The sequence below is a fragment of the Sinohyriopsis cumingii genome, chromosome 16 (assembly GCF_028554795.1).
Source record: "Sinohyriopsis cumingii isolate HCF-2022 chromosome 16, ASM2855479v2, whole genome shotgun sequence".
NCBI classification, from domain to species: Eukaryota; Metazoa; Mollusca; class Bivalvia; order Unionida; family Unionidae; genus Sinohyriopsis; species Sinohyriopsis cumingii.
The window spans coordinates 82,117,909-82,133,984 of NC_142976.1; the positions used below are offsets into that span (position 1 = coordinate 82,117,909).

Below are 16,076 nucleotides of genomic sequence, written 5' to 3' on the forward strand. Positions count from 1 at the left end.
TGTCAATAACGGAATTATGGCCTTGTTTGATAGTGCTATCTACATGATTGATGGAAAAAAATATTGAATCAATTCAAAAGGATGTCGATGTTGCTACAACAATAATTGGTCTAGCAAGATATTCTGATGATTATACAAGATCAGCTGGTCCATCAATGATGTTTGCCAAGGACACTTCTAATTTTCCTAACAGTGATCAGTACAATATTAGACGACCAAGAAACTTTGCCGATAACGCTGACGTTGATGTGTGGCCGGTGGTTCATGGTGCTAATACAGAATTTAATTTAGGTTTCGCTGCACGTAGACAAACGCTAAAAGGTAATCGTAGAAATTTTTCATGTGCCATTCCGCTGTCGCACATCTTTGGATTTTGCAGAGATGTCAGAAAGGTGATTTTTGGAGCAAAACATACGGTCGTGCTTGTTAGAAAAGCCAACGACAATGATGCGCTATGGCGACCTCTAGGTGACGCTGGTAAGGTAAACATAACAAAACTATCACTGTGGATGCCGGTAATGACTCCTGCAATTACTGAAGAACAGCGACTGCTTTCTTTTATGGATCAAGGTGGTAAAATGTTGTTATCGTGGCTTAGAACAACCACAGATAGTGCTCAAAGTACCAATAACGGTTTATTCACATGGTATATAGCATCACAGCAGGGGGTTGCCGCGCCGCGACATATTTTCATTGCTCTTCAGGATGCTGCACGGGTGGGTAATGAAACACGTTCGCATATGATATTTGATCAACTTGGTATTACTGACGTTTCTCTGAGAATAAACGGGCATCAAGAACCATCTGAGAACATACTGTTAGATTTTGGTAATAATCATGTTGCACGTGCATATCAACGATTGACAAAGTATCTAGCGCGTGATCTAAATATCGACACTGGTTTGCAAATATCACAATTGGATTTTATCTCTCATTATCCAATCTATTACTTCTCGTTAGAGCATCTTGATTTAACCAGACAGTCTGTCATTGATATTCACTTTCGGGCTACCGTGAATAGAGACGTAGGAGCTATAGCTAATTACAGAGCAATCGCGGTCATACTTTCCGATAAAGCAATGTTGCTTGAAGGTGCTGGCGGCCGAATGATTTTCGCTGATGCACCAGTACAAAATATGTAAACAATTAGATCAATCTCGTATTAAATAAAATGTCATACAGTCATGTTAATGTCACTCTGACTCCTGGTCAGGTGAAGAAATTACAATCGAAGAACGCGAGCACATGTGGGACAAAAATAACACTAAAACACGATCAGCTAATGGGCGGTCCAAACAAACTGTCATTAACTAAAACCCAACTAAAACATTTCAATAAAGCAAAGCAAGCAACGACTGGAACTCAACTTGATTTCTCTCCAGCCGCGGTCAAAGATATGGTTAAAACCGGTGGTATATTTCCTCTTCTCGCCGCGATACCAGCACTGATAGCTGCTGCTGCTCCCGCAGTCGCAAAAGCAGCCGCGTTAGGGGCTGTTGGAACAGCTGCTGGAATGGCATTAAAGAAAGCCACAGGGAAAGGATACAAAAAAAAAGGGGAGATCCGCTCGCGGATCAGGGTTAAGACTTCCAGGAACTCCACCCTCATGGTACCCAAAACGGTTTTGAAAAATGCTAGCATTTTCACACCGATGTCAAATTTTGATTTGCTTGATGCTGTTAAACAATTAAATATAAAGAACTTCAGAGGCGTCTTTATGCGAGATCAATTACCAGCACGACCGAATAATCCAGAAACCGGAATTATTAATCTTGATAACAGTGATGGTCCAGGAACTCACTGGGTTGCTTACGCGATCGATCCACGTGGAATTATCTATTTTGATTCGTACGGGCTAACACCGACAATTGAATTTCTTCGATATACAAAAACATCCCCCTGACAAAGTCATGGTCAAAGACAGGGGCGAAAAGTTTGGTATTCAACGTTACCAACACAAACACTGACCGATCCTCCGATATGTGGCCGTGAAGTATTGAATGTTCTTGATGCGATCTCAAAATCAAAGATTTCTCCTCACAAAGTCGTGCATGAATATAATGTAAATTTAAACAACCCCATAACTAATAATGGTTGATATTTACGGAAGAGCAAGCAGAACAAAGGAAGAAAAAAAAGATATCGATTTATCGAAGTATGCGACCAAAGATGAAATCGATAATCTTTTAAGTCTGACCGGGATAAACCCAGATGAGGTTGTAATTTTTCAGGACCGGCACGGAAAACTAAAAACCAGCGATATCAAATGGCATGAAATAATTCGTAGGGTTATTGGAGCTACTCCGGGTAACATCCCTGTGTTCACCGACAGCGGAAAAATCAGAGGCTCGCTGATATCAATTGCGATGCTGCGAGATGATGCACGAAAAGCCGCAGGGGAACGTGTAGCGAAGACCGGTGATACAATGACAGGTGAACTCAGCATGAACGGCAACAACAAAATAATCCCGTTAGCGATTCCAACCTCGCCGGAAGATGCCGCAAACAAACAATACGTAGACACGAGTGTCCACACGAGTGTTAGCGCCGTTGACGGTAAACTAACCACGTTGCGGGCTGAGTATGATGTTCACGTGGGCACGTTCACAAAACTTCAAAAAAACTTCCACAGAACTGATAAGGTCGTGGATAAGTTCTTTGGGAATCCTCCAGTCATCGACATGAAACTTTCTGAAATCATACCAAATCTTACTAATAACGCCAACGATATCAACAAGATTAATACCCGGTTAGGTGTAGTACGAACAGATAGAAGTTTTTCAGATCAAATCGCGTTGATACCAAATAGCATTGACACGATCAAACAAACACAGCAAGATATCGTATCGGGAATTCCTGAGATCGTTAACAAAACCAGTCTGATTAAAGTCCCCACTGGAGTTATCCTCAGGCATATCACCAACATCGTATATACAGTATCATCGAGATTCGCAACATGGTCTCAACAAAATAATACTATCAAATATACAGCAACAGCCACTGGAGTGTATAGACTGTCTGTGTTCATTGCCGCTAAGTTTGAGATCTTCACAACATATCCCTGGAGACATTCCACCGATAAATATTCCGGGGTTGTGACTATCATATTAAACAAGGAAACCGAAGAAACATTTATACTGGAAGCCGCAGACAAGAAATTAACCGCAACATCTTACTGGTGGTGTTTGGAATTTGTAGCTGAAACGCCTCAATTGGTTACCGCGTAAAATAATAAAATGGCATCAACGACAACACTAATGAAAGAGTCATTAAATGCGCAGTAATATAGATATGATCAAATACGCGAATGGCAGTCAGAGTTAAAAAAACACTACTGACAAATGCGCAACAAAGATAAAAAAAATACAAACGGCGTGTAACTGTTTTAGACACAATAGTGTATTCGGTATCCGCGGTAGTTGCATCTACTGGGGTGCTATTATCAGCGCTGACACCAGTGGCAACTGCAATCGCGATTACAATTACAGTTTCAACATCAACGACAATTGCAGGAGTTGCTAATATAATTGCGAAAAAAATATCCTCGTGTGCGCTAACAAAATTGCACGAGTATGAAAAGTTAAACAGCGCGGCCACAAGCATCTACTCGAAATTGTCCTCGTTGATATCATCCAGCCTTGACGATACAACAATATCAGATTCCGAATTCGCGCAGATGGCAGCCGCGTATAACGATTACAAAAAGAACTTCGATTTGAAACGACAGCAAACGAATAATGACGGAATTACTTCAGCAGATAGTCGCAAATACAGCTCCGGTAAAAACATCAATGAAAACAATATCTTCGACGCAACCAGAGTTTAATATTAATTTTCCAACTGCAATTCCAGTAAAAGAAATCGCATTGGCACAATTACGAGTATATCACAGTTGGCCCAACATCAGGTCGACATCATTTCACGGACAGTTGCCAGATAATTCATTTGTATTTTCGTATCAGAATAACCCCGACGGTACTCCAGATTGGAACGTCATTTATTTACAAACAGGGTCTTATCAGATAGAAGAAATCAACAAAGAAATACAACGTCAAATGAAGCGTATCACCGGAAAAGAAGCAAAAATATCAATAAATGCTCACGAGCCAACGTTGTCAACGATCATCGAAGTCGCTTCACCGGGTTACGCCGTAGACATTTATAACAGTTCAATCAGAACAGTAATAGGATGGCCTGAAAATCCACCACCGACACCACCGATACCACCAGAACCTAAAAAGTCTGATCATATGACTGACACGCAGTCATATCATGAAATTCCCCTGTCATACAAAGAACGTCTTGATAGTATAAAAAATACAACGGCGGGTAGCTGGATTAGCTTTTCTAAAGTTGACAGTGAAATTTGGTTGTGGTTCGCTAATGTCCTACATCCAGATAGGGAATATAATGCATTTCGTATTCATCTAAGCGAAATTACTGAATATTTTAAAATTATTAATGTGTCGCATAGAGCGCAACTAGCGCATCTACGGCAACGCTTCCAAGAACATCTTTTTGATATAAGTTCACGCAGCGAAATTATTAAACAAACTGAGATATTAAATCAACTTGCCGCAAATACTGAATATCTTAACCAGCGAGTAATTCAGGCAATAGTTGACAGTAAACCCAGCGATAAACAGTTATTTTTGGATAAGTACTCGCTGAAAGAAGATGAGCTACCGAATTTTAAATTACCAGGATACGTTTCCCCGATCATCTTGAAAAAAATTGTTACTGATATCGTCGATGAATACTTCGATGACAAACTTGATCAACACAAAAAAATACTGCCACCGCCAACTATCCTCAGACATGATAATTTCACAGCCAGTGATGGCAGACATATTTCTCCTGGAATCGTAAATATCACTGAAGTGGTCGGGTCAATCTTGTGTGTGACGCAATTGATGGCACTTACAACATAGACACAACAGTATCAAATCAAACCCAGCAAGGGTTTATACTATACTCATTTACTCCTAAAGAACCACCTGGGTTTTTGATTGTACAAGAGCCAATCAATCCAGTATTTCTGCAGTGTTTAAATCCAATGCTGACAAGGATAAATTTTAAAGTCACTGACCAACAGGGCAGACTTTTGGACCTGAGAAATGAAACTATTAGTATTAATTTGCTGGTAAAATCCTAAAGGATTTTCAAATCGTGAAACGATTTTCAATTAATAATATCATATTATAATAATGTCCCAAAAAAATCTTCGATTTTCAATGCAAAGCATTTTCCAAAGACTTCCCAGAAATGCAAAGCATTTCCGAAAAAATATGATGATGATGAAAATGTCTCTGACATTTGCACCGACAGTGACACCGACAGTGATTTTATTGTTAGTGACAGTGATCTCTCTGACAGTGATTTTATTGTTAGTGACAGTGATCTCTCTGACAGTGACGACACCGACAGTGATGTCGGCAACAATAACAGTGCCATCACCGTCAGTGACAACGTCACTGTCACAATAAATTATATTAAATGATAAAAACAAATATAGCATGTATCAGCACGTGAAATGTTTCATACACGACAAACAAGTACTTGAAGAATATATCAAGAAAGTATTCAGCGGAACGTCGTTGATAGGTGAAGTTAAAATAGTTATTGATAAATACGGTAATGATGATTTTTTACTGACAGAATCACAGTTGAAACAACTACAAGAGAATCATATCACAATGATCATGTGTTTTCCAGACCAAATCATGAATTATGCTCACTCGTGTATTTCACGGGATCATCTTGATAAGATATTGCAGTAAAAACGCTAGCGTTAGAAATGTCAAAGACATTTCCAGAAATGTCAAAGACATTTCCAGAAATACTTTATTTACTAGTAAATCGGACGGTAAAAAAAGTAATATTTTTTTTAACTTTCGATTTCACTTCCTTGATTTTTCAAGGTATTCGATTTCCAAGTAAATCAAGGTGAGGTATTTACTTCCTCGTTCACGCTGTCATCGCTGACTTCTGAAAATCCTAAAGGATTTTTAATGCAAGCATTTTCATCCTTGACGCTGTCAAGGGACATACAATGTTTCAATTTTCTAACGCGATTATTTATTATCTTTTTTGTTTCATACTCGGCTGCCAATGCCAGCCTGATCTTTTCAATTGCACGAGACAATGGAACAAATTAATTTATTTGTGCTTCTTCTATGCTGGCCAGCGATTTATACAAATTATTTTGGATCATCTTTATGAATCGATATTGAGCAGGAAGAATATAACGCCCTGCGCATTTAGCTTCATATAACGATTCAAAATCAGACAGAATTGTTTCAGAATTTAGTGATATATTAAATCCTTGTTTTTCTAATTTTTTAATAGCATCAATCACATTATTGATATTTTCGTGATTCATATTTATATATATTTTTATATATTTAAAATAAAAAAACATCACATCTCCTTTGAGTCTCTAGGGTGTCTTATGACATCCTACCAAGGGAAACACGACCCCCTAACCTGTCAAATAACAGTCTAGAGAGCCCAGAGGGTGTGTTTGCGAACGACGAGACATTCCCCATTTGTGAATCCCTAGCTTACCATTTGATATTACATTTGATATTATAGCAAGGTTCATATAGGGACAACACATAACATATAACTTATCCTAGCTACTTAATTCTAACTTATCCTAGGGACGGTGCAAACACATAGTATTTACAGTAGAAGCATATTTACAGCAATTGTATTTACAGTAGAAGCATATTTACAGCAATTGTATTTACAATTATATAACTTATCCTAGGATGGTACAAACATATAGACAACACAGACAGATGCGGGGTTATATTCTACGTCCAACAAAGTTGCACCCCCTCCCCAAAATCAATCCCGTTGGGTGGTAAAAGACCACCCCTGACGGGGCGATAACGGAGAAAGTTGTGCAACTTCGTTGGGTTTCGAAACCTCGTATATTATTCGGACGATATTGTATATAAACCGACTGATACCTGGAAGTTCAGAAATAGCTCAGCGTGATTTGTTTAAAACGTTTTTTCTTAAATATGATCGTGCGAAAAATACAGATGAACCATAACCCCGAACAAGTGTAATAAAATAAGGATATTGTCTGTAAAAAAAAGATAAATAGACGACCACCTGACTTTGTCAGGGATAAAATCATTCTTGACTTTGTCCTCCTTGATTTTATCAAGGTGACAAAATAAAGGGAAGTTATTTACTTCCTTGTGTAGAAAACCGTCTGCTCGTACCTGTAAAATAATATACCGCGCTCGATAAATTTACATATTGCACAAGGGAGGGAACTAATTGCATGAGACATACCTAACGGAGTTATCTCCGTTTGGAAATCCTAGGATTTTAGTGATAATGAAAATAAATTGTCTGCTTATTTTTTGCCAGAGCTGATTTGGTTATATTTTCTGCGACTTTTCGTACTGAAGCCACACAAATATCAAAATACTTGCCAGCCTCGTATATCGATTGATGTATTCTTTCTTCATTCGTATCTAAATTTATAGATATAACTCTCCTGCGATCTTATTACCATGACCAGTATTACCAGCTCTGCAATTTTCACTCTGTGTCACAGCTCTTAAATTAGATAAATTATTATTAAGTTTATCTTCATCAATGTGATCAAATTACAAGACCGTTTTTGATCTCTCCATTGAAACACTCGTACACGGTCTTGTGATTATAATAGTTTTTACCCCCAGCAACCTTAAATCGGAGATAACCAGAATTATTAACAACACCAACTGGGTTTTTCCGCCTACAGTGTCTGACTATTCCCTCGCGAGATGCTTCATAATTTTTAATGGTTGGATGTGGGACAAATTCTTGATTCATATATACTTCATGTATTTGGCAAATTTATAATTTGTCTGAAAACTTAGTTATATAATCGCTCTCGGATTTCAGCGCATCTCCATTATTTTTTTTATTGTAGTATCGCTTGAGTTCACGGTATCGCATTCCTCCGCATCCCGCACATAACTGTGTTTTACCCCTGACCTCAATGCCACATCGAAGACACGGTATAGGTCCTGTGCTTCCTCGTTTGATGCTTTGTATGTGTTCACCGCAGAATTCCTTCCTGCAGGGCTTATTACAGACTGTTACAGATCCAACTTTTAACCACTTGCAGTTATTCATTTGTATATATAATATTTATTATTTAAATATTTGTCTTAAATATAATATGAAGGAGTTATTTGGCGCCGGGAGATTCGATCTTGACAGACTAAACAGAGACTCATGACGACGGAATCTAACTGATAATTTTAATATTATCAGGGATGCCAAAAAAGAATTCCTCGACGACGGCGCATCTCATGTATGGTCGTCATTTAAAATTATCCGCGATATTGACGAAATCATCGATGACAGCATCGATGTTGACGAAGTCATCGATGCTACAATGACTGATGCCCGAGCAAAAACAATTATTGATTATCTTCCCCTTGATAAACATCAACGCGGTAAGAAATATTTTTTCAGAATAAAATTTATTGTGCAAACAGATTCCGATACGTGGATTTTCCGTGACAAACTCGACCCCGTTCTTGCTAACGGAAAGACCATTCTGTTAAGTAGAGATTCCAAACCAGGAATGCTGACCGGGATTGATAAACCATATTACGCTCGAGCGTATCCTGTGACTTCAGTCGTTTATGGAATCTATCCGGTAAAAAACCAAAAATTGATAAACTCACCCCGATGAGAACGATTTCGTCGTTGACGACTTCGTCAACATTGACAAAGTCAATGTCGGGGCTGAATTGTGTAGCCGAGCGAGTAATGGAACATTTTAAAAACGCAAAACGAGGAAACGGTTTAACCGATCTGCGACGTGAAAAAATAACAGCATGGGCTGAGCATGTCAAGGATACTGGGGCATCAATAAATGATGTTGCTGTGCTATCAAGTAAATTAAAATTTTCAATAACAGTAAAAACACTAACCGGGGAAATATTATATAATTCGAAGCATTATAAAAAGTCAGGATCACCGATTGAAATTATTGATCATAACTCTCATGCCTGGACTGATGCAGTTACAATATTTCCACGAGATCGTGTTGTCAAACTTTACTCGGAAAACATATTTGATGCTATTTACACGCTGAGTAAAACCGACCCTGTGTCAGTGTGGTTATTTAAGAGTTCCGAAGATGGCGAATATGATCAATTTGTAAAACCCAACGGCGAATTATACCGGACGGAGTCGTTGCAACAACAAATGAAAAAACTCGCAGAGAAATATGTGAAAGAAAACATTGAGCAGTTATTGGTTAATTGTTTTACAGTTCCAAGTGTTGCCGCTCACGCCGCAAGAGAAAGAAATTCGTGGAGACCAACCCGAAGTCAGTTTCTTTCGGATATACAATTAAGTTGTGTCGAGTATGGACATGGCGGGTTGTGGAATACCCGGTATGACTACCGGGATATGATTTCTGTGGATATGATTTCTTGCTACCCAGGAAGCTTTCTCGGGATGGGCGAGTGTCGCGAATACTTTAAGCGATTTGGACATCCCACGAACTCGATGACACGAGTTGCTATAAACGGTCCTTTACCCGACTTTGATTTGACAGGATTTGCTCGTGTGACTTCCTTTGAATTTGCTGAAAAACTTCATCCGTGCTGTTATGTTTGATTTGGCAGACACTTCAGTGAAAAGCGTTGGGCACCAATACTGTTATTGCGATATATGCTTGACAGCCGAATACTGGTATCGTTGACTGTCAGTGAAGCAATCATATCATATCGACCGCAGACCTCAGTTTGGTTGCCAACACCGGAGCGTGTCAGTGTAGATGAAGTTATTAACGAGTATGCACGAGAGAGTCCAAATACACCGATGGATGTCATTATTAAAGAAGCTCCTAAAGTTTTCAAGATCAAATATAGCAATAGTGAAAAAATAGCAAAAGATCTCGGACGAAGAATAATTGGTAAATTTACTAAAGGTGCTGCATATGATCACAAACTACATCACTCGCGACTGATTATCGATGATGCTGAATTGGATTTTATAATTGCTGACGCTGTTGCGAGAAATATATTTTGTAATCGGGAGGATGTGTTCTTGTCCGACGGGAAAAAGTTGGGCACAATTGTAAGTTATATCGACGGAGAATCGCCTCAATACACACATCTAAGATCTTCAATGCTGGCTTATGTTTCTATAAATTTGCTATCAATGATAAATCGATTTCCTGACACCGCAGTTAGAGTTGCAACGGATTCATTTTATATCAATAAAAGATACTTAGAATCACTGGCTTTTACAAGCAACGATGAATGGAGTTCGTGGAGAATAAAAGCGGAGATGTTACATGAATATTGTGAATCCGCTGATGTTGCAATTAAGGATGATTATTGTAAATTATCAGAAATGTCGACGACAAAGTCAATGTTGCCATCTGTGTATGATCCAATCACTAGACACAAAACCGTTTATTTAAACGGGCCGGGTGGGTCTGGTAAGACAACTCGAGCGATTGAATTATTTGGAAAATCGGATATGATTGTGCTAACACCTACACACAGGCTCGCCAGGGAGATGAAACAACGAGGAGTCAATTCTTGTACTTATCACAGCTTTTTCAAATACAGCGGCGGTGTGTGGACGTCAGATCGAATGGGAACAAAATATATTCCCGAGAAAATAATTTGGGATGAGATATGTACGGTGCCCTTGGAAACATTAAAAACATTTCTTGATTGGCTGCTAACGAAAAATACTGCAGTGATTATGTGCGCCGATCACGGTCAACCACCTCCGTTTGTCGGCGCATCTCCACATGATTGGTTAAAAGATTTTGTTGATTATTACGAAGAAGTGTCTGATGATCATAGAGCACCTGATGCAACGTTGAAAGAATTTAAAACATTAATCAGATTACAACAGAATAAAATTCAATGTGAAATTATGCGCGAGATGATTCCCGAAACTTCGATGAGCGACTTTTGGAGCTCGTGGAAACCAGACGATTTGATAGTGGCAAGTAGAAAGATAGTCAGAGACACACTTCAACAGCAGATGCTGTTTTAGTCGTTAACGGTTCAGCATCTTTGTATCTACTTGCAACATCAACTACAGTTAACGCGTACTTGTATGTACGTCTTCGGATAGTATCATGTGGCAGAAATAATATATCAGCCTGATGAACCTCATTTGGCACACTAACATCGAAATGCGCAAAGTGAATTTGTTTAGGGCGCGGTAGATAAATTTGCCATATTGCCTGTCGGGATAACCAAATTTTAGCAGTAACTCGTGTGACTTTTGCTGCTTCAGCGAGTTGACTAATTGCTGCGCTACCTCTCCAATATCCGCTTGGGGAATAATAAATCGACTCCATTATATACCAGTACCTAGCGCTAATTTACCTTTCATTGCGGATTTTATCAACCAGGATGCTAACTTTTCTTTGAAAGATTTATCAGTGATGGCATTTAACGCATGAATTAATTTCACGTCCGCCAGATGGCGCTGTTGCAAATCCTTGCTTCGGTAAGCTACATCATGAGCATGACACGCCTTATCAATAGCATTTATCGGATACTCACCTGGATTGGGCTGATCCTGAGCATCAAGTCTGATATCAAGTCGGGTTCCAGGACCACAGTAATTATATCCTGGAAGATGTTTTTCTCCTGGGTATTTAGCCCACGGTGTTCCTGGTAACTTGGCTAACTTGGCTGCGATATCACCTCCTTTTTTTATAATAAATTTAAACTTTTTTGTGCCACATCGTTCACACTTGCCTGTAAGCGCTTGTCGATTATTTTTTGTTGTAATTGTTGTCATATCCGCAGTTGGGGTACGTGCTCGGCATTTCACACAATATAAATTCATATTATTTTTATGATATATCTAATGGAGATTACTGACTTTTCTGCGTCAAAGCGACGAGAGCCAATTAAACATAACTCAGTGCTACCAAATTCTGTTCAAATGATTATTATAGGTCCATCTGGGTCGGGTAAAACGCAGTTGTTACTTAATTTAATAATGAAGTGGATGAAGTGGGATAAATTATATTTGATAACACCGTCAGTAGACGATCAGCGATGCTGCAGCGTGTTAAAAGATTTTAACGAAAGTGCAAAATCGATAAGTGAAGAAGATGTTGTTGATTTTATAACTGATATTGATGAAGCATCGAGTATCGATGATATTGATGGGAGTATTAATAATTTAGTTGTGTACGATGATATCATGTTGGACAAACAATCAAACCCTGCCAGGATATTCTCACGCGGCAGGCATAAAAACACTGATGTGATTTATGTAACTCAGCGATACACACAAATCCCGAAAGTGATCAGAGATAACTGTAACGTTCTCGCGGTATTTAACGGCGTTGACGCACACACGTTACGAAATATACATCAGACTTGGTGCAGCGGTGACATGGACATAAATAAATTCAGAAATTTCTTTAGTCGTGCTCAGGCAAAACCACACGGATTTGTAACGATAAATTTACATGATCCTCGGACACGGTATCGAGTTGGGTTAGATACAATTTTTAGTTAGAAATCCTAAAGGATTTTCCAGAAATGCAAGCATTAAAAATTCTAGAATTTTGAGCAGCAGAGAGACTGAGCCACCGAATGTTTCGTCTAGTAGACCCATGTATCGAGAAGTAGTTATACAGGTAGATATTTTTCATCAGATAACCCTTCTGGTCAGCGGAGAAAGCCTATTTATCAGTGTTTTCTGACCAGAAGGGTTTATTTTGTGAAGACAAATCTTCTATCAAGAGCGTTTTCGATAGAAGGTTCTGTTTGACGAAATAGTTGGTGGGCTCAGTCTCTCTGCTGCTAGAAATCAAACGTATCACACACTGTAAAGATTTACAAAAAGAGACGAGAAGTTTTTAAACAATAATTAGTACGTCGCTAATGGTCATTCGTACTAACCACACGTCTATTCATTGATGTCTGCAATTAAAGAAAATGCCGACAGTACTAAAGTCTTTAATCCTAGGTTATCACTTTTGATAATCGTAATCAAAACAAACCGCTAAGTTGCCGAAAAACGATGTCAACAGTTAAGTAAAGTCACTGTTAGTAAGTTAATGAATAAACGCTAATTTGTTTGAAGAGAAAGTGATGTAAACGTCATACTTTACCAAACAATGTATATTAGTATAATAGAGCCGAAAATGTTTATTCCATACCAGTTTTTATCCTAAGCTTTTATAAAGGTGTCTGGTATAGTTGTGTGTAAATTTTGGATTGATTTATATGAAATAAAGTTTATATTGTGACATTTTGATCGGATATATTTTGGCATTATCTAACTGACTTGTGCTACTTGTACCTTAGCGAGGTATGAATGACTCAAGTCATTAGACACCTTTGTGCTACTCGTACCTTAGCGAGGTATGAATGACTCAAGCTATTAGACACCTTTCTGTTTCTTAAAGCTTACTAGTATAATATAGCTAGTATATCTCTTTTGTTATGCATATTTGATTTAATTATATCTGATTTAATAGTTTGTAAGTTTTAAAATCTTTTTATTTATTTGTTAATTTTCATTATATGTCAAAATAATGTAGTTCTGTTTGTTAATATTCATTAATATTATTTTTATAAAATAGTTTGACCCTGACTGTTGGTTTTAGTTAACACCAGATGTTTACCTAGATCCTGACCTTGATTCAAAATTAGTAGCAACCACGTCAATAATTTCTATTTTTATTTTAAAATGATTGGTTGTTGTCGAGGCCATGATGGGACTACATGATTAAAAAGTAAATAATTTTGTAAAAGTTTATTTCTTAGAGTAAATTGATTTGTTTTCGTCATGGTCATGATAGGCGTACGTTAAACATGATCACGTGGCCCCCTTTTTTATTTCGCAACTTGGGGATTTTGGAAACTGCGTCTTAGAATACAATATAACCTTTGTTTTGGAGAAATAATTAAAGGTGTGCTTTTTCTTTACACTGGAAGGTGATGTTTTGCTGTTTGGAGTTATTTCAAATTACTTGGATTCAAAAGGATTAATTATTTTTTTTCACTGGAAAGGACGTATGCTCTAGTGAAATTCTTGAATTTGAAATCAGTATAACATTTTGTTATTAGGACTTCTAAAATTTTATTCGTGGATTATTCTTCGATTATTTTTGGATTTGATTCTCCAAAACTGTAAGTTCGTATTTTTTTTTATATATCTTTTACATAATTTTTCCAGGGAAATAAATTATGGCATTTTTTCAAAACTTGTTGTTTTCACTCTTTCTTGTGTTACTATTTATTCGAGCCTAAACACTCAACATAAGACTTTAAACAGTTATGTTAAAAAGAGCGAGAATCCCCAAGGTACTAGAACTGCAACGCATTTTTCTTCTTTTAATTATATATCATAAACGAACTTGTTGTTTAACCATTAACATTGCTAATGTTTAGTTCCAGTTTAAATCATTCCAATTATTCATACAGTGACACATGCTTTTATTGTGCGTCAAATTTGAATGGCTGACCCAGTCGGCTTCATTGTATTAAATGATCTTGTTTAGAGAACAAAAATGTCATTGACCGTGTTGCGCTATTATATTGTCCACACATAAACACACTAAATTAACCTGGGGTCGCATTATCCCGGGGACTGAATTGTCTTTGGGGTTGAAATGTCATGGGGTTGAAATGTCATGGTGTCGAAATGTCTTTGGGGTTGAAATGTCATGGGGTCGAAATGTCTTTAGGGTTGAAATGTCATGGGGTCGAAATGTCCTTAGGGTTGAAATGTGCAACAGCCCATTTGTTGAGCACTGAGAACTTACAAGTCTATAATTGTACTGAGACTAACAAGTCTTAAATGATTTAAATTGAAAACGCCAATATATAAACACATTTATATGGGACATCAGTAATTAAACACTCATTAAACTATTTTACCAATCATATACATCAAAATAAAATGAAAAGAGGATTAATTAAAGGCACAATATGTTACAATTGTCTCAATTTTCAGACCACTTCTACGTTCTTAACACACACAAAAATAAAACCGTTCAAACGGACCGTTGTGTCCCCGTGTAATTAGGCCCTTCAACTATATGTTGTAAATGCATTAGTCAATGTTTTCTTTTTGTCATTGTCTTTCATTAAAAATATTGAATTTGATAAAAGATATAAAGAAAATAGAGTTATTTTCGCACGTTCGCACTCATTATCTTTCATTAAAAAAGACTTATTGAATTTGATGTAGAAATATAAAAAATACGGGTTCTATTCGCGCTTAGTTCTTCTTTCCACAAGCCAGTTTACACGTCGCTTTACGGGGCACTCTATAGTTCGGATTTTACAGAAAAAAAGAATTTCCCCGGTTTACGTCACTGGTTATACTAGCTATTTAAAAGAGATCTTGTATATCTGAGGTATTGTTTAACCAAATTTGAATTCCCTTTATTTCCGTGTATGATTGAGGTGTGTAATACGAGTTATAGTGTATACAGCTTGGCCTTACTTCAGATGGGTATCCTTCAAAAATTAGTGCTAGCTCCACTTGGTCATTTTCACTTTCTGGACTTTGGAAATTGTAAAGAAAACACATAAATTAATAACTGCTAAAGCTAGTGCATGTCTAATCTTACCTGATTATTGGAGTATAATAAGGAAGCAATCATTTTAGGTAGATGCTGTTCTTAGATCGTTGACAATTTCAGCAATTACAATATCCAAAGAAATTTCAGCTACAGTACATGAGAGTAACACACAGATATATGAAAATTCTCTCAACTGTGCATGTTCAAAATGTAAACAACCCCACTTATGCCCGCCCCTATCTCAGACCTTCGTAAATTCTGTAGAGCGCACCCCTGCCCGCGCGCCCCCCCCCCCCCTTAAATAGTGACAGGTCGTGTGACCAAAATGCTGTGAAAATTCATATTGTAAATGCATTATTAAATGTTCTTTATCATTATCTTTGATTGAAATTTCTTTCATTGAATTTGAAAAATTTAATAAAGAAATAAGTAAATATACGTTCTCTTCTCACTTATTTCCTCTTTTCACAAAAAGATCTTTCCAAACTTTAGCACTAACCAACACATAGCGTCT

At 37.5% G+C, this 16,076-nt stretch overlaps 1 long non-coding RNA gene across 1 annotated transcript in view; it reads right to left on the bottom strand.

Annotated features, from left to right (window-relative positions):
• Nucleotides 1–15,832, bottom strand: part of LOC149780898 (uncharacterized) — a 36,618-nt gene extending 20,786 nt beyond the window's left edge. The window contains exon 1 of the long non-coding RNA XR_016414916.1: nt 15,611–15,832. This is a non-coding gene — a long non-coding RNA (uncharacterized LOC149780898). The remainder of the gene's footprint in view (nt 1–15,610) is intronic.
• Between the last annotated feature and the right edge of the window lie 244 nt (nt 15,833–16,076).